The 18,589-nt window shown below is 46.2% G+C and overlaps 1 protein-coding gene across 17 annotated transcripts in view; it reads right to left on the bottom strand.

The window, feature by feature from the left end:
• SBF1 (SET binding factor 1) overlaps window positions 1-18,589 on the bottom strand; it is a 115,397-nt gene that overhangs the window by 84,183 nt on the left and 12,625 nt on the right. For 8 of the 17 annotated variants that reach the window (XM_084808732.1, XM_084808734.1, XM_084808738.1 and 5 more), the window contains exon 1: window positions 3,727-3,816. The exons of 8 other annotated variants lie outside the window; for them this stretch is intronic. The gene's annotated coding sequence lies outside the window, so the exon portion shown is untranslated. Of the gene's footprint in view, window positions 1-3,726; window positions 3,817-18,589 lie in introns of those variants that run through there. One more of the 17 variants, XM_084808727.1, reaches the window with a different exon arrangement.

The following is an 18,589-nucleotide window of genomic DNA, read 5'->3' as shown; positions in this document are numbered from 1 at the left end:
TGGGCTTCCCATTCAGGCAACTGCCTGGCCACTGTGAGAACCAGAACGACCCACCTTGGTCTGATCAAGCAGGGCTGTTCTTGTGTCCAAAGCTAAACCAAGTTCAGCTTCTCTGGCTATGCTGGTCAGTTCAGTGCTGGCCAAGTGCAAAGTGGTGCACTTTCTGGCATTATAATAGTAAGCAAGGGCAAACTCAAATGGCTATGCTGGCATGTTGCTGAGAAGATCGATCTAAAGAGGTTATGTAGATTTTCTGTCATGTGAGCAGCTTGCAACCCAGTCACTATTTATACCTTCAGAAGCTCTGCAGTATTTACAGAGTGGTTGCCTACAGGTCCCAGAATGCATTGCACTATTTTCTTGGCCAATTTCATAAACCAGAAAACACCAGTGAGGCAATCAAGGTCAGTGCCTAAGCCACTGCAATGCACCCCCTGACCTATCACTTGAGGAGGAAGGGCATGTCTTCACTCCTTATGGTAGGATGGGCAACTTGTGGCCCTCCAGATGTTTTGGCTTACAACTCCAAAATATCTGGAGGGCCACAAGTTACCCCCCCCGGCCTTGTGGTGACAATGACTTTTGGTTTTCCAAGCAGCTTACTCCTGCTAAGAAGGGAACTCCTTGGTTTTTACTTGGTTACTCTGGTATGTTTTATTGTTTACTTTTAACACTTCTAAGCTGCTTTGTATGTATTCTTTTAAACAGAAAACCAGGATGCAAATAATTTGAACTGCAGAAACAGCCCAACCAGTTGCAAGTTTTGTTTTTAAAATGAAATTAACCCCCCAGCCCCACCCTGTGCCACAACACACATGAAGCAACCATAAAAGACAAAGGCCATTATTAAACTGGTCACAAGTGCAAGTGGTAAAACCAAGATTCCTGAAGCACTTAGAGATATGAATCCCCAGGAAAAAAACTGGAAACATTTGGGAAAAATACCCTTTTTCCATTTTTTTCCCCCGAGGACCGTTTTTGTTTTTTTCTGAAAAATTGGAAAAATTGAACAGCTTTGGATTATGAAATATTTTCTTTTTGAATTTAAGATAAAGTATTTACATATTGCTACCCAGCCTTTACCCTCTGCCCCCATTATTTCTAAAAACTATGTAATAAGAACACTTCTATAGAAAGACTAGAAATGTAACATGTCTGGAAATAATGAAGCCATGGGGAAAACATTTTTAATCGTCTACGCAAGATTCCCCGCATAATTAGTTCTTTCATTCCTTATTAAAATTATTGCTCTAAAGTATATTTTACTGATAGACATTTATGCTCAAGTTTCTCAACATGTCAGTAGTCACCACTGTGCATTCTTGACAGTAAATGTGCATTCTTGACAGCTTGGGTTGTGTTCTACAGAGTTTCTGATGCTGTACCAGTTATTTACTGTCATTCTAATCTATTCAGAAAATTACAAATTTACTGAGTTTACTTTTAAAAGTTTTAAAATATGATAATTTTATGGGCAAGCTGCATCATACATAAAATAACTTTAGGAACAAAAAAGCTGCTTTATGTTCCTAAAGCAGCCTTCCCCAACCTGGTGCCCTTCAGATGTTTTGAACTACAGTGCCCAGCATTCCTGAACACTGGCCATGCTGCCTGAGGCTGATGGGAGCAGAAGTCCAAAGTATCTGGAGGGCACTAGGTTGGGGAAGGCAACAAAGTGACTTTAGATCTGTAAAGAGCACTAAAAAGAAGTATTATTTTTCAATTTTTCCAAAATTTCCCATTTTTCTATTTTTTTCCATGACCCCTGTAATTTCCAAAATATTTACATCTCTTGTAGCGTTAGACAGCAACAAGCCCTCACCTCTGCCTTTGCTGTTAATTGACAATGCAATGCAATTAAATAGGTAGGCCCGAGAACATTCCGGGCTCCGTGGATTATTTGACCAGGCAACACTATCAAACAACAGGCAGGCAGCTGGCAAGTTGACTGGTACCCTACTTTGGAGCTCTCTTAATATGAAGAGAAGTGACATTTGTCAAGAATTATGCCTGGGAAGTTATCCAAAAGCCAAATTTCCTGTGCTTCCCACCACCACGGTGTGCTCCTCACACTGGAGAACAGGCTGAATGCCAAGGCCTGAAGGGGGTAGGCGGATACTCGGAGCGGAATAAAGCCCATGTCATCAGCTGAGCTTGCTGCAGAAGCAACTGCCACACACTGTTCCCCACACATACTGACCATATCACTTAAAACCAAAGGCTAATAAGGGGCTCCAACGAAGCAGCAAAGCTGCAGGGGTGAGGGAGATGGCACGCTGAACTTTATTTTAAAGCTGTATGCTGCTTTATCCCTCAAGAGGAACAACTCACGAGACACCAGCACTAGAAGAATGCAACTGTATCTCTCCCTTTGGTAAGCAAAAGATGGAGGAAAAAGGTTGGCCTGTAGATGCATCTCTACTCTTGCCCACTAAAAGACCACACCATTCAAGCAGCTTCAGCTCCAGGAGAAGCTGAACAAAACTCTCAGCCTAGGCAGCTGTATAAATAGAGAACCAGTGGCCAAAGGCTCTAATACATTCACACAAGGCCTGTTTCCACCTCCGCAACAAAATGGAGGTTCTCTGAGGTGCCTGAAACCTATACAAATGCATATACAGATGCATACCACTGGCTACACTGATGCATACACTGGCCTTCATCTGTCTCCACACACCCCTACAGAGTGGGCTGGCTTAAGCAGTGCAAGTCATGGGCTCTACCAACTCAGCATGGGCAAGGAGCTCTGCTCTCTCAAGCTGCATTAAAGCCAATCCCTACTCTGCCTGTAACTGTTTTGAGAGTAGAAAGGGGATTCAGGCCACTACTGCCACCCACATAGCCACTTATCTCCGGTTCAGCCTCTCAGGGCAAGAGACAGACTCAAACCTAGCTTGACCCCTTTTGTGCAGGACCAGTGCAAGACACATAGGTCAAGTTCTCATCACACATACACAAGGAGATGCCCCAGCTTTGCGCTTCATGGGATGACTAGCACAGAGAGGAGGACTGACCCTTACACAGCTGGCATATTACAGCGGTTACATCTTTAAGGCCTCCACAATTCCCATTGGTACATAAATCTTCGGAGACAGAACTTACCATGGTGGGAACGATACTCTGTAAAAGGCCTAGTGAAACTGCATGCTCATGATAATCAGCATGTTCTCTTTTTAATGATCTTGTTAAACGTATCAACATGCAAGCGGTTTTTAAAACAAGTGGCATATGGGCCAGACCACACAGCACACGTGCATCATGGGGGCCTAGCAGCCAACTTTGCTACTGGCTCTTCTGATAGCTCTGGAAGAAACTGATCCTGGAGTTGCTCCCAGCTGTGCCCTCCCTCCACACTTGTGTAAGCAGAAGGAAGATGTTAGGAGTCCAAAGTGATTCGGCCGGGCTGAATCTGCTGCTACTTTCAGAGGTGTTAAAAGCAGACCATATTAAGTAGATTAGAGATGGTCACTTTGCCAAAGAAGCAGCTGGAGGGTCAGATCATGTATGCCATTCAAAACCACATCGCAAATTAGAAAACTAGAGCAGAAACTTCGCTGAAACAGAATGCAGACACAGGGGCTATTCTGCTGTCACACAGGCTTAACGAGAAGCCTAAAGCATTGGTCTTCAGCGCACTGGTGTTGGATCAGACTAGTCTAAAGTGTGAGGTGTGAGGGGGGAGAAGAGAGATTTATTGCGGCACATCTAGCATAGTGATATATATACCTACTGTCAGCAGCCCTCCAGAATTTCAGACAAAGGTACTTCGCAGCCTTAACTGGAGGCTACTCAACTCCAATTTTGACTCAGACTTCTCAGACAAGGAGAGCTGTGTTCAACCTGGGACATGTAAAACAAATTACATTAAGAGTGACTTGCAGCCCAGGGTAGGTGAAGACATAGTTAGAGAACACCTAGTTCCGCCAAATGAGTTCAAGGCTCCAAGGCTGGATAAATTCCATTCCTGGGTGCTGAAAGAGCTTACAGATGTTATTTCAGAACTGTAACCAAAGGTTACAGAGCCTGTAAGCTTTGAGAATTCCTGGAGAACAGGTGAGGTGCTGGAAGACGGGAAACAGGCAAATGTTGTCTCCATCTTCAAGAAGGGGAAAATAGATGAATCCAGGAAACTATAGACCATTCACCAACATCAAACCCAGACAAAATTCTAGAACAGATTATTAAGCAATCAGTCTGTGGATATCTAGGAAATAATGCATGCATTACTAGCGGTCAACATGGGTTTGTCAGGAATATGTCACGCCAGACCAACCTTATCTCCCTTTTTTTGTTAAAACTGCTAGTTTGGTAGCTTGTGAGAATGCTGTGGACATAGCACATCTTGATTTCAGCAAAGCATCTGACAAGGTTTCCTATGATATCCTTCTCAACAAGATGGCAAAATGTGGGTTGGACACTACTACTGTTATTGGATTCACACCTGGCTGAGCAACCATATTCAACAAGTGCTCATCAGTGGTTCGGCATCCTCCTGCAGGGAGGTCTTGAGAACTCTTAATATGGGAGGGAAATTATGACTTGATAGGTGTAACTGAAACTTGGTGGGATGACTCCCACGACTGGAATACAGCAATTCAAGGATATAACCTGTTCAAAAAAGAACAGAAGGAACAGAAAGGGAGGTGGAGTTGCACTGTATGTTAAAAATACATATCTCTGCACAGAAATACAGAAGGAGGAGCTTGGTAGCCCCATTGAGAGCACAGGAAGTGGAAGGAAGGCCAAGCTACAAAGGAAGAGTACAGGCAGGTAGCACAGAAATGCAGGAATGGCATCAGGAAGGGTAAAGCTGAGAATGAGCTGAGGTTAGCAGGGGACGCAGAAAGCAACAAAAAGGCTTTCTTCAGATACATGCCTAGTAAAAAACAGGGGAAAGAAACGCTGGTTCAACTATTCAGCGAGGATGGCAAAATGATAACTGATGACAAAGAAAAGGCAGAAGTGCTCAATTCCTACTTTGGCTCAGTCTTCTCCCAAAAGAGGGTCTATGACCACCCCGCCCCGCCCCCGCCCCCCCCCCCCCCCCCGGCAAAGGCGAAGTACAGGCTGAAGGAGCAGGATCACAGCTTGAGATTGTTAGTCATATGGTCAAGGAACACTTAATGACTTTGAATGAGTTAAAATCTCCAGGGCCAGATGAACTGCATCCTAGGGGAATAAAGGAACTGGCAGAAGAACTCTCACAACCACTGTCTATTGCCTTTGAGAAATCACAGAGGGCAGGTGAAGTCACAGAGGGTGGGTGAAGTGCCAGATGACTGGAGGAGGGCTAATGTGTCCCTATCTTCAAAAAGGGTAAAAAGGAGGAAGCTGGGAACTACAAACCAGTCAGTCTGACATCAGTCCCTGAGAAAATTCTGGAACAGATTATAAAGCAAACAATCCGTAGGCACCTTGAAAACAATGCGGTGAACACTCAAAGCCAACATGGATATGTCAAGAATAAATCTTGCCAGACTAATCTCATTTTTTGATCAGGTAACCTCCCTTGTGGACTGTGGGAATGCTGTGGACCTCAAACACATGGAGAGGGTTCAGAGGAGGGCAACAAAGATGATCAGGGGACTGGAAACAAAGCCCTATGAAGAGAGACGGAAAGAATTGGGCATGTTTTTTTTTTGACTGAATTTGACTGAATTTTTGACTGAATTTTAGCCGCGAGAAGAGAAGACTGAGGGGAGATATGATAGCACTCTTCAAGTACTTGAAAGGTTGTCACAGAGAGGATGACCAGGATCTCTTCTTGATCATCCCAGAGTACAGGACACGGAAGAATGGGCTCAAGTTACAGGAAACCGGATTCCAGCTGAACTTCAGGAAAAACCTCCTGACTGTTAGAGCAATACGACAATGGAACCAATGACCTGGGGAGGTGATGGGCTCTCCCACACTGGAGGCCTTCAAGACGAGGCTGGACAGCCATTTGTCAGGGATGCTCTGACTTGGATTCCTGCATTGAGCAGGGGGTTGGACCTGATGGTCTTACAGGCCCCTCCCAATCCTACTATTCTACTATACTATAGTAGAAGTATAGTCCTACTATACTACTGAAAGCCAGTGTGGTGTAGTGGCCAGAGTGTTGCACTAGGAGCTGGGAGATCCGGGTTCTAGTCCCCACTCGGCCATGGAAGCTCACTGGGTGACTTTGGACCAGTCACAGACTCTCAGCCCAACCCACCTCACAGGGTTGTTGTTGTGAGGATAACATGGAGAGGAGGAGGAGGATAATGTAAGCCGCCTTGGGTTCCTTGCAAGAGGAAAAAAGGCGGGGTATAAATGCAATACATAAATAAATAAATAATAAATTCTGTGATTCTATGATTCCTGTCCTGTTCCAACATTTTTATAAATGACTTGGATGAGGCTGTGGAGGGGTTGCTTATCAAATCTGAGGATGACAGAAAGCTTGGAGGGGCAACCAACACTACAGAAGACAGGATAAAGGTTCAAAGGGATCCTGACAGGCTGGGACACTGGGCTGAAACTAACAAGATGGAATTCAACAGAGATAAATGTAAACTCTTGCATGTAGGTACAAAAACCCCTATCAAAGGCATGATGAATATAGGATGGAAGAAACTGGCCTTGGCAGCAGAATGCGTGAAAAGGACCAAAGGGTTTTAGTAGGTCACAAGCTGAATGAAAAAAGAAAATGGAGAAATCCCAGCGGCCTATAGAAAAAGGTTTAATGTAGTTCTTTTATATTGGCCCGATGCATTTCAGAAATATTGATTTCCTTCTTCAGGGGCTTATCTTGTAGTCAAAATACTAAGACAGACAAATCTCGTCCATAGTGTTTTCCTGCACATGTGCCTCCCCTCCTCTTTTTATCCCGGAAGCCAAAAGAGCCAGCATTGCAATGCAGCTGCTAAAAAAGCTGGTGCAATCTTGGGCTGCATTAATGGGAACATGGTGTTCAGGTCATGGCAAATAATCACTCCGCTCTATTCTGTGTGAGTCAGGCCACACTGGAGTACTGTGTGGATTTTATTGACAAACTGGACCATGTCCAGAGAAGGACAACCAGGATGGTGAAAGGTGGTGAAAGGTCTGGAAACCAAGTACTCTGAGGAAGATTGAAAGAGCTGGGTATGTTTAGCCTGGAGAAGATTAAGGGGAGACATGATAGCAGTCTTCATATATCTGAAAGGCTGTCATGCAGAAGATGGAGCAGACCTTCTCTGTGGCTTCTGAGGGCAGGACTAGAACCAGTGGGTGGACATGTCAGGAAAGATTTCTGCTTAACAGGAAGAGAAAGTGCCTAACAGTGAGAGCTGTGCAGCAGCGGAACAGACTCTGCCTCAGGAGGTGATGGGTTCTCCTTCACTGGAGGTATTTAAGCAGAGGCTGGACGGCCATCTGTAAGGGATGCCATAGCTGTACCCTGCAGTGCAGAGCCTGCATGAAGCTGGGAGTTTGCCTAGGTGATTCCTGAGGTCCCTTCCAACTCTAGGATTCTATGTCAACGATTCTATGCCAGCAACTGTACCTAGGACATTTTATATAAAAAGCATGCACTCATGTTACCAATGAACAAAGCCCCTTCATTATGGTCTTTTTTTGTTGCTGTGTAGTGTTCTCTTTTTAAGAGAAAAAACGTATCACACAAAGGTAGAGAGAGATATAATAGAATGATCATAGAATCATAGAATAGTAGGGTTGGAAGGGGCCTACAAGGCCATCGAGTCCAACCCCCTGCTCAATGCAGGAATCCAAGTCAGAGAATGGAGCATGTAAGGTTAAAAAGGGGGTTCTACATTGCAGGTTGAGGTTAGAAGGGGGGTCCTAAGTATGAAAAAGTTGACAACTACTTCCCTCAAGAATAGCCCCAAACCATTTCCCACCCAGACCTCCCAGAATGCAACAAAGATCCCAAGTGACTCACAATTACCGCGGCCAAGGGAGGTACAAAACATTGCTTCTATATAAGGAAAAGACGGACTCGCCAAGCCTGCCTCAAAAACCCTCAGCTTCCTGATCACTCTGCTCCCCGCAAGAGCAATGCCATGGTGAGATGAGCAGTGCAACAAGACAGACACTGGCTCAAGCTGCACTCACAGGGCTGCTCCTGCTACTTCGTGCGGATGCATCTCTAGTACCAACTTGCCCGGCAGCACAAACATGAGAAGAGCCCTGCTGGATCCGATCAAAGGCCTATCAAGCTAACATTGGCCAACCAGATGCCACAACAGGAAGCCCACAAACAGGACATGAGTGTAACAGCACTTTCCCACTCATGTTCCCCAGCAACTGGTATTGAGAAGCAGACTGCCACAGATTTTGAAGGTTATTTATTTATTTATTTATTTTATTAAATTTATTAATCGCCCATCTGACTGGTCACCCAGCCACTCTGGGCGATGTACAACCCACCACAAAACAATGTAAAACAATAAAATTTTACCATAATTTTTTTTTTTTTTAAATACCCTAACCCACCCCAAATGCCTGCCTGAACAACCACGTTTTTAATGCACAACGGAAGCTCATTAAAGAGGGGGCATGACGGAGTTCCCTAGGGAGGGAGTTCCACAGAGTGGGGGCCACCACAGAGAAGGCCCTCTCCCCCGTCCCCACCAGTCTAGCTGTCCTGGCTGATGGGACAGAGAGAAGGCCATCCAAGGCTGATCTTGTTAAGCAGCCTGTCTGGTGTTGCTGGAGGCGCTCCTTAAGATAGGCTGGGCCGGAACCATATAGGGTTTTAAAGGTCAAAACCAACACCTTGAATTTGGCCCGGAAAACAACTGGTAACCAGTGCAACTCCTTCAGCACTGGAGTGATGTGATCTCGCCGGCAGCTGCCTTTAATCAGGCGAGCCGCCGCGTTCTGTACCAGCTGCAGCTTCCGAACCGTCTTCAAGGGTAACCCCACGTAGAGCGCATTACAGTAGTCTAAACGAGAGGAGACCAGGGCATGTACTACTGATGGGAGCAGATGGTCGGGAAGGAAGGGGCGCAGCCGCCATATCAGATGGAGTTGATACAGCGCTGTCCGGCTCACAGCTGACACCTGAGCCTCCATGGACAGCTGCGAGTCCAAAATGACCCCCAGGCTGCAGACCTGGTCTTTCAAGGGTAGCCGTACCCCATTCAACACCAGGTCAACATCCCCCAGCCTCCTCCTGTCTCCCACCAAAAGTACCTCGGTCTTGTCAGGGTTCAGCTTCAGCTTATTCCTCCCCATCCAGCCACTCACCATCTCCAGACATTTAGACAGGGATTCCATGGCCAATGCTGGTGAAGATTTGAATGAGAGGTAGAGCTGCGTGTCATCCGCATATTGATGACACCGCACCCCAAACCTCCTGATGATAGCCCCCAGTGGCTTCACATAGATGTTAAATAGCATCGGGGAGAGGATGGAACCCTGTGGCACCCCACAAGTAAGTGGCCACGGGTCCGAAACCTCCTCTCCCAGTGCTACCCTCTGGTACCTGCCGGAGAGGAAGGACCGGAACCACCGCAATACAGTGTCTCCAATGCCCAACCCCTCCAGGCGGTCCAGGAGGATACCGTGGTCAACGGTATCAAAAGCCGCTGAGAGGTCGAGGAGAACAAGGAAGGAGCATTCACCCCTATCCAGAGCCCTCCTCATATCATCCACCAAGGCGACCAAGGCCGTTTCTGTCCCATGCCCAGGCCTGAAGCCCAACTGAAATGGGTCTAGATAATCAGTTTCTTCCAAGTGTGCCTTCAACTGCACCGCCACCACCCGCTCAATCACCTTGCCCAAAAATGGCAGATTTGAGACTGGGCGAAAGTTGTTCAGAACTTGAGGATCCAAGGAGGGCTTCTTTAAGAGCGGTCTTATCACTGCCTCCTTGAGGGCTGATGGCATCACTCCCTCCTCAAGGGAGGCATCCACCACTGCCTTGATCCCCTCACCCAGTCTCTCTCTGCAGCTCATAATGAGCCAAGATGGGCAAGGATCAAGTAAGCAGGTGGTCGGCCTTACAGATGAAAGCACCTTGTCCACGTCATCAGGAGGAAGAAGCTGGAACCTATCCCACAAAACCGGTTTGCCACAGGCCGCCTCTTGCTCACTAACTGTATCCACAGTGTGCAGAGTAACACACCTAATCTGATCAATTTTATCTGCAAAGTGCCTTGCCAAAGCCTCACAGGAGGCCTTAGAATGCTCCAGTGGTTCCGGAGCCACAGGACCGACCAGGCTCCGGACCACTTGGAACAGCCTCCTGGGGCAGCACTCTGCAGACGCGATGGAGGCAGCATAATATTCCTTTTTTGCTGCCTTCACTGCCACGTGATAGGCTGAAGATACAGCTCTAGCCCGTGTCTGATCGTCTTTGGAGGGGAAGGTAATATACAGCCATCAGGACCAGTAGCCACTGACTGCCTTCTCCCCCTCTATGACATGGACCAGGCCCCTTTTAAAGTCATCCAAGTTGGCAGAAACCACTTCATCTTGTGGCAGCCTTCCCCAACCTGGTGCCCTCCAGGCATTTTGGACCACAACTCCCAGTATTCCTGTTGGCCATGCTGGCTGGGGGCTGATGGGAGTTGAAGTCCTGTCTTATAGTAATTAATTCCATAAGAAAGTAAGAAGTATAAGAAAGAAGTATAAGGAAGTATAGTAATTAATTCCATAAGAAAGTAAGAAGAGCCCTGCTGAATCAGACCAAGGGTTCTTCTAGTCCAGCAATCTGTCGCCAACAGTTTAACTATTTAAAACGTGGTTGTTCAGGCAGGCATTTGGGGTGGGTTAGGGTATTTTTAGAAATGTGATGTTTTAATGTGAAATTTTATTGTTTTAATGTTGTATTATTATACATTGCCCAGAGTGGCCGGGTGACTGGGCAATTAAGAAATTTAATAACTAAATAAACTGTTGTACTATGTGAAGTAATACTTCCTTTTGTTTGTCCTAAATCTTCCACCCCATTGGATGGGGGTGGAAGTTCATTGGGTGACCCTGGGTTCTAGTATTAAGAGAGAGGGGGAAACATCTCCCCATTGACTTTATTCACACTATAATTTTATATCCTTCTATCAGCTCCCCCCTCGCCTCTTTTCTAAGTTAAAAAGTCCTAAATGCTGTAACCTTTCCCCATAAGGGAATGGCTCCTGCACCTTAATCATTTTGGGTGCCCTCTTCCACAACTTTTCCAGCTCTACAATATCCTTTCTGAGGTGCAGTGACCATATTTTATGCAAGAGTACATGATGCCCTAAAACAGGGGTGGGCAACCTGCGACACTCAGCCTAATTTCAAAAGCCTTCTGCACATGATGAGCTCAGATCTCTATCAATGCTTGGGCATTTAGGTGGTGGCAGCCCCCCAAACCGCCTTTTTGGGGCCAATAATTATGCCATAAGGTACATGGATGAAACAAGCCGCATCTGTTGGGGAATAGCATATATAATTCCAGACTATCGAATCGTTCTGACTTTGTTGGGGCATTCCCCCTTTCTGACCCTTCCAAAAAGGGGGCCATTAATTCTATCATAAGGTACATGATGTAACTATTGCTGCCAAAAAGGGGGGTTAGGAGGACTGCCACCTACGAACTGACCCAGTAGTTGCACAGAAGACTGGCAGTTTTGGAGGTGCCACAACTTCGGTAAGATGTATAGATACTCAAACCTTTTGTACTTTATGATGCAAGTATTTTGGCACAGGCTCTTGGACTTGTTGTTGTTCAGTCGTTAAGTTGTGTCCGACTCTTCGTGACCCCATGGACCATAGCACGCCAGGTCTTCCTGTCCTCTGCTCTCTCCCGGAGTGTGCTCAAGTTCATATTCATTGCAACAGTGATGCTACCTAGCCATCTCATCCTCTGCCGTCCCCTTCTCCTTTTGCCTTCAATCTTACCCAGCACCAGGGTCTTTTTCCAGTGACTTTTCTCTTCGCATTAGGTGGCCAAAATATTTGAGCTTCAGCTTCAGTATCTGTCCTTCCAATGAGCACTCAGGGTTGATTTCCTTTAGGACTGAGCTTCCTTTAGGATTGAGCTCTTGGACTAGTAGCAAGCTATCTCCACATCACCCACTGGAGGACAAGAACTTTAGACCTCTGGAGGTTACCTCAGCAATGCATTTCTCCCTTCTGCAAAGTAGTCACACCAACTACCCAGTCTCCAGAGGTCAAGAACTCCACCATGAAGAAAAAGGGTATGTGTGTGTGCGCGCGCATGCGCGCAAGAACTTCAAATATTGGGCAGTATATAAATGTAATATATAAATAAATTAAAAGGTTAACATTCCCTGCAAGAGAGCCAGAGTGGTGTAGCATTTAGAGTGTTGGACTGCGACTCGGGAGTCCCAGTCCAACTTGACCATGCCGCTCACTGGGGTACTCTGGGCCAGTGACTGACTTTCAGTCTAACTTACCTCACAGTGTTGTTGTGATGATAAAAGGAGAGGAAGACCATGTAATCTGCCTTGGGTTCCTTCCAAGAGGAAAAAAGGCAGGATATATTTTTTGCTTTTAAACGAAGGTTTCTAGTGCTTTGGCTGGGGATGGGGGAAGGAAGCTTTTCTTCAGCAAGCTACGAGTGGTGCCAGGAACAGCCTATAAATCTTCCATGCCCTGCAAATCAGAAGCAGTCAGCTGATGTAGTGAAGTCCTGCAAGTATGCGGGATACAGGGAGGGAGCTAGCAAAGGAGGCGGGGGAAAAAACCACCCAGGGATTGGGAAAACAAACGGTGGTTTCATCAATCATCTGCCAGAAAAACCCTGGATTGGGCAACAAACCATGGTTTAAATAAAGCATGGGTTAGCGTGATGTGCCAACACAATCACTGAAAACAAACAAATCACCCAGTCAAAATAGTATCCATCCAAGAGTTCTTAAAGAACTCAGATGTGAAATTGCTGATCCTCTAACAAAAATATTTACATATCTACAATTTATCTCTGTACCAAATGACTGGAAAGTGGTCGCTGTAAAACCAGTTTTTTAAAAGGGATAGAGGGGAGATCCAGGAAATAAAAGGCCAGTAAGCGTAACATCTACACTGGAATATAGGAAATAGCTGTCTTATATCGAGTCATAGAATCATAGAATAGTAGGGTTGGAAGGGGCCTACAAGGCCATCGAGTCCAACCCCCCGCTCAATGCAGGAACCCAAGTCAGAGCATCAAACCATGATCAAACTTGATCAGAGTCAAACCATGGGTCCATCTAGCCTAGTCTTGTCAACACTGACCGGCAGCAGGTCTCCTGGGTTTTGCACAAGAATATCTCCAGCCATAGCTCAAGATGCCAGGGATTGAACTTGGGACCTTCTACAGCCGAAGCGTGTGCTCTACCACCAAGCCACGGCCCCTTCCCTGTTCCTGTCATGGACTAGGACCCCAAACCCTCATCCACAAAGGATCCTGGTTTCTTGTCCTCCAAGGAAGCTCCAAAGTTAAGAGCTCAAGAAGATTCAATCACAAAAAGGCATCAGAAGGCTTCCACCTACCCAGGACTCAGATCCCCAGAACTCTGCTTTTAACCTCTAGTGAGTAGAGGAGCAGGCACAGGCTAGTCTAGAACAATCACAAAGCTAGACACAAAAAGGGAAAAGAGGCTATGGAAGGACAAGACTCTCCAGTGGTGGTGACCTGCAAGGTGTGTGAAATGTTTGTTTTCTTGCCTGAGAACTACATGGCCTACACCTGCAACAAGTGCAAGTTGATCACGCTGCTGGAAGAAAAAGTAAGTGGACTGGAGCGGCGACTGTCGACCCTCCGGGGAATAAGAGAACACGAAGAGTTCTTGGACAGAATGGGGGAACTACAGCAGCTAAGGGAAGACCAGAAACTTGAACAGCTACAGCAAGATGAGGCAGTGGGAAATGCTGAGGTGAAGAAAAATGGAGTAGAGGATACTCCTTGGAAAAGGGTGACAGGAGAAGAAGAAGAACTAGACGCCACACTGCACCAGTGGAAGCAGTGGAGCTGTGGAACCGATTCCAGGTACTTGCCCATGAGACTGGAGGACAGCCTGCAGAGGAAGAATCACAGGGGAGCTTACATGAGAGTAAGCAAGAGGCTGAAGGTCAGTCAAACAGAGGCGATGAAACCCAGCCCTACAACAACAATAAGAGAAGAGTGGTAGTAGTGGGAGACTCCACTATTCCAGAGTGCAGGACACGGAATAATGGGCTCAAGTTACAGGAAGACAGATTCCGACTGAACATCAGGAAAAACTTCCTGAGTGTCAGAGCAATACGGCAATGGAACCAATTACCTGGGGAGGTGGTGGGCTCTCCCACACTGGAGGCCTTCAAGACGAGGCTGGACAGCCATTTGTCAGGGATGCTCTGACTTGGATTCCTGCATTGAGCAGGGGGTTGGACTCGATGGCCTTGTAGGCCCCTTCCAACCCTACTATTCTATGATTCTATGACTCCTTGCTGTGTGGGATCGAGACCCAAGCCTCATGGACTCACCAGGTATGTTGTCTCCCAGGAGGATGGATTAGAGACGTGACTGAAGGTTGCCTGCACTCATAAAGCCCACTAACAGGTATCCCTTTCTTCTCCTCCATGTGGGAACAAATGATACCACCAAGCGGAGCTATGAAGAGATCACGTCAGACTTTGAAGCTTTGGGGAGGAAACTCAAGAACTTTGGGGCCCAGATAGTTTTCTCATCCATCCTTCCAGTAGTTAGAAGAGGGATAGAAAGGGAACGAAAAATACTCTGGGTGAATGACTGGCTACGAAGGTGGTGCTGACGAGAGAGATTTGGATTCTAGGACCACGGGCTATACTTCCTGGAAGATGGGCGGTTGGCTAGGGACGGGTTGCACCTCACAAAGGCTGGGAAGAAGGTGTTTGGCCACAGCATGAAGAACTTCATCAGGAGGGCTTTACACTGAATCCTACGGGGAAGGGAGAGGTAAAGTTGGGGGTAACAATGGATGTAGGTGCATGCACTGCAACGGAGAGAACAGCTCTGATAGCGCCCAGTAACAGTGTCCAGACACATGTAGGAAGAAAGCCAGACTATGAAGCACATGGTCTTCGATGTCTACATACTAATGCCCAGAGTATGGGAAACAAACAGAACAAACTTGAACTCTTAATACAGGAGGGAAATTAGGACTTGATAGGTATAACTGAGACTTGGTGGGATGACTCTCATGTCTGGAATACAGCAATTGAAGGATATAACTTGTTCAAAAAGAACAGGAGGAACAGAAAGGGAGGTGGGGTTGCACTGTATGTGAAAAATACATATCTCTGCACAGAAACACAGGAGGATGAGCTTGGTAACCCCATCGAGAGCATCTGGATCGAAATAAATGGAGCAAAGAATAAAAGGAACCTGGTGGTCAGAGTCTACTACCGGCCACCCAATCAAGGAGAAGACGAGGATGAAACTTTTGAACAGCCACTAGCCAATGTTTTAAGGAAGCATGATGTAGTAGTAGTGGGGGACTTCAATTTCCCTGATATTTGTTGTGAGACAAGTTCAGCAAAACATGGCCCATCCAGGAAATTCCTGACTTGTGTGGCAGATAATTTCCTCCTACAGAAAGTAGAGGAAAGAACTAGAGGATCGGCTATCCTCCACTTGATTCTAACCAGAACTCTCAAAACCGCTGACTATTCTCTTTGAGAAATCATGGAGGACGGGGGAAGTGCCAGATGACTGGAGGAGGGCGAATGTTGTCCCTATCTTCAAAAAGGGTAAAAAGGAGGAACCTGGGAACTACAGACCAGCCAGTCTGACATCAATCCCTGGGGAAATTCTGGAGCAGATCATAAAGCAATCCATCTGGAAGAACCTTGAAAACAATGCCGTGATTACTCGAAGCCAGCATTGATTTGTCAAGAATCCTGCCAGACGAATCTGATCTTATTTTTTGATCAAGTAACCTCCCTTGTGGACTGTGGGAATGCTGTGGACATCATATACCTCAACGTCAGCAAAGCTGTCAACAAAGTGCCCCATGATCTCCTGATGAGCAAACTAGCTCACGGTGGGCTAGATGAAACAACGATCCGGTGGATTCACAGTTGGCTACAGAATCGGACTCAAAGAGTGCTTATCAATGGGACCTTCTCAAACTGGGGAGAGGTAATGAGGGGGGTACCACAGGGCTCAGTCCAGCACTGGGCCCAGTGCTCTTCAACATTTTTATTAATGACTTGGAGGAGGAGGTGCAGGGAATGCTGATCAAATTTGCAGATGACACCAAATTGGGTGGGATAGCTAATACTTTGGAAGACAGAAACAAAAGTCAAAGTGATCTGGATAGACTGAAGTGCCGGGCAGAAAACAACAGAATGACATTTCATAGGGATAAATGCCCAGTTCTGCACCTAGGAAAAAGAAACCAAATGCACAGTTACAAGATGGGGGATACGTGGCTCAACAACACTACAAGCGAGAAGGATCTTGGAATTGTTGTCGATCACAAGCTGAAGATGAGCCAACAATGTGATGTGGTTGCAAAAAAGGCAAATGCCATTTTGGCCTGCATTCATAGAAGCATAGCTTCCAAATCCCGGGAAGTACTAGTACCCCTCTACTCAGCACCAGTTTGGCCTCATCTGGAGTACTGTGTCCCGTTCTGGGCACCACACTTTCAGAAGGATGCAGACAAACTGGAGAGGGTTCAGAGGAGGGCAACAAAGATGATCAGGGGACGGGAAACAAAGCCCTATGAAGAGAGGCTGGAAGAACTGGGCATGTTTAGCCTCGAGAAGAGAAGACTGAGGGGTGAGATGAGAGCGCTCTTCAAGGACTTGAAAGATTGTCACAGAGAGGAAGGCCAGGATCTCTTCTCGATCATCCCAGAGTGCAGGACATGGAAGAATGGGCTCAAGTGACAGGAAGCCAGATTCCGGCTGAACATCAGGAAAAAATTCCTGACTTTTAGAGCAATACGACAATGGAACCAATTACCTAGGGAGATGGTGGGCTCTCCCACACTGGAGGCATTCAAGACAAGGCTGGACAGCCATCTGTCAGGGATGCTCTGACTTGGATTCCTGCACTGAGCAGGGGGTTGGACTCGATGGCCTTGTAGACCCCTTCCAACCCTACTATTCTATGATTCTATGATCCTATGGGCTGTCTCCCCTGCATCCAAAGGAGGTTGCCTTGCCATCTTCACTCTCTGGCTATGAGGACCGGAGGTGGAAGCTCTGGCAACATCTACAGGATGAGGCACAAGCTGGGAAGAGAAAGGGAGCACCCTAGTCCTAACTGGCAGAACTGTTTTGTCTGTAGAAACCAGCAGGAAGGGTGCTAACCAGCAGAAGCAAGCTCAGGCATAGCCAAAAAGGCAGCCAGAATTATGAACAGGCCTAATCCAAGGTACAGATGCCTTGCAATCCCTCCATGAACATAGGACAGAGGGAGCGCCCAAGACAGGGGTCATGATTCGGAGGTTAATGTGACAAGAACATTTAGCATGGAATTTGCAGGTAACTCACTGCAGTGTTCCAGAGCTCCAAAAAAGTAGCTGTGTTCATTGGTAAGGGCAAGATGAGCCCATTATTGTGGGCCACAGAGGCAACTACTGGCAGGAGCCTCAGGCAAAAACCTTATCAGGCACGGAAGGCTTTATTAAAAACTAAAGGCCAGAGCAGAAGTCAGAAACAGCACAAGCCGTGTAGGGTAATAGAAAGTACCACAGAGGCCAATTCCACATTTACAAACCAGCCCTGTATATGCTGAATTGCGCACAAGGCCATCATTACCTGTGTTATTTTAGGGGCCATATTAAGTAAATATATAATCTTTTGTGGAACAGACACCACCACCACCACCACAACAGGGGAAACTGCAATTCATTTCTAAGCATACTTTAAACTGAAAAATAAAATGAAGTGTACACTGGGTGTAGGGTTAGAACTGTGACAGCCTGGAAAAATTTGAGGGGGCGAAAGAGAACATGGTTTTCCATCCCCCCCCCCCCCAAGAGCCTTTGTTTTTTTCTGAAAAAATTACACAATTTTGGATTATGAATTTTTTTTTGAATGAATAAAATGTTTACAACAAGGTGTTCATATACTGCGCTTCAAAATTCTGAAGCCATAGAAAACCCCTTTTTAAACCTCTCTGTAAGTTTCCCAATAGCTATTTCTTCAATTCCTTGTTAAATGTGTTGATCTAATGTGTCTTTTGCTGATAGACATTTTGGGATGCTCCAAGTCATGCTCAGTTTTCCAACATGTGAGTAGAGTCACCATATCACAATATGGAAGAAAATGTGCATTCTTGGCAGTCTGGGTTTTATTCTACAGAGTCCTGTGTTTCTGCGCTTGTTCTGCTTAGATGCTGTAACAGTCAATTAAAGTAGTTCTAATCAAAACCCACATGTGAAAAAAAAACACTGTAGGTAATTCTGCCATTGCCACCAGATGCGACAGAACAGCATGAGCATTATCCCACCTATTCTTAATTTTTTTATTAACTTGGAGATTTGTAGAACTCACTGCCATAGTTATTAATAAAGTTCTGTTACACCTCACCACAAGGGAATGCTGTCTCAGCTATAAAATCTTTTAACTGCTACCACCAGAATAAACCCTCTTTACCTAAAAGAAATTCAGTAGCCTGGTTCATGTGGCAAAGGCATGGGATTGACAGTACCACTAG

The sequence above is a fragment of the Heloderma suspectum genome, chromosome 7 (assembly GCF_057233095.1).
Source record: "Heloderma suspectum isolate Gila_16-S chromosome 7, 16-S_ref, whole genome shotgun sequence".
Taxonomy (NCBI): Eukaryota; Metazoa; Chordata; class Lepidosauria; order Squamata; family Helodermatidae; genus Heloderma; species Heloderma suspectum.
The sequence above is the reverse complement of the archived record's forward strand: the minus strand, read 5'-3'. Positions and strand labels throughout refer to the sequence as shown.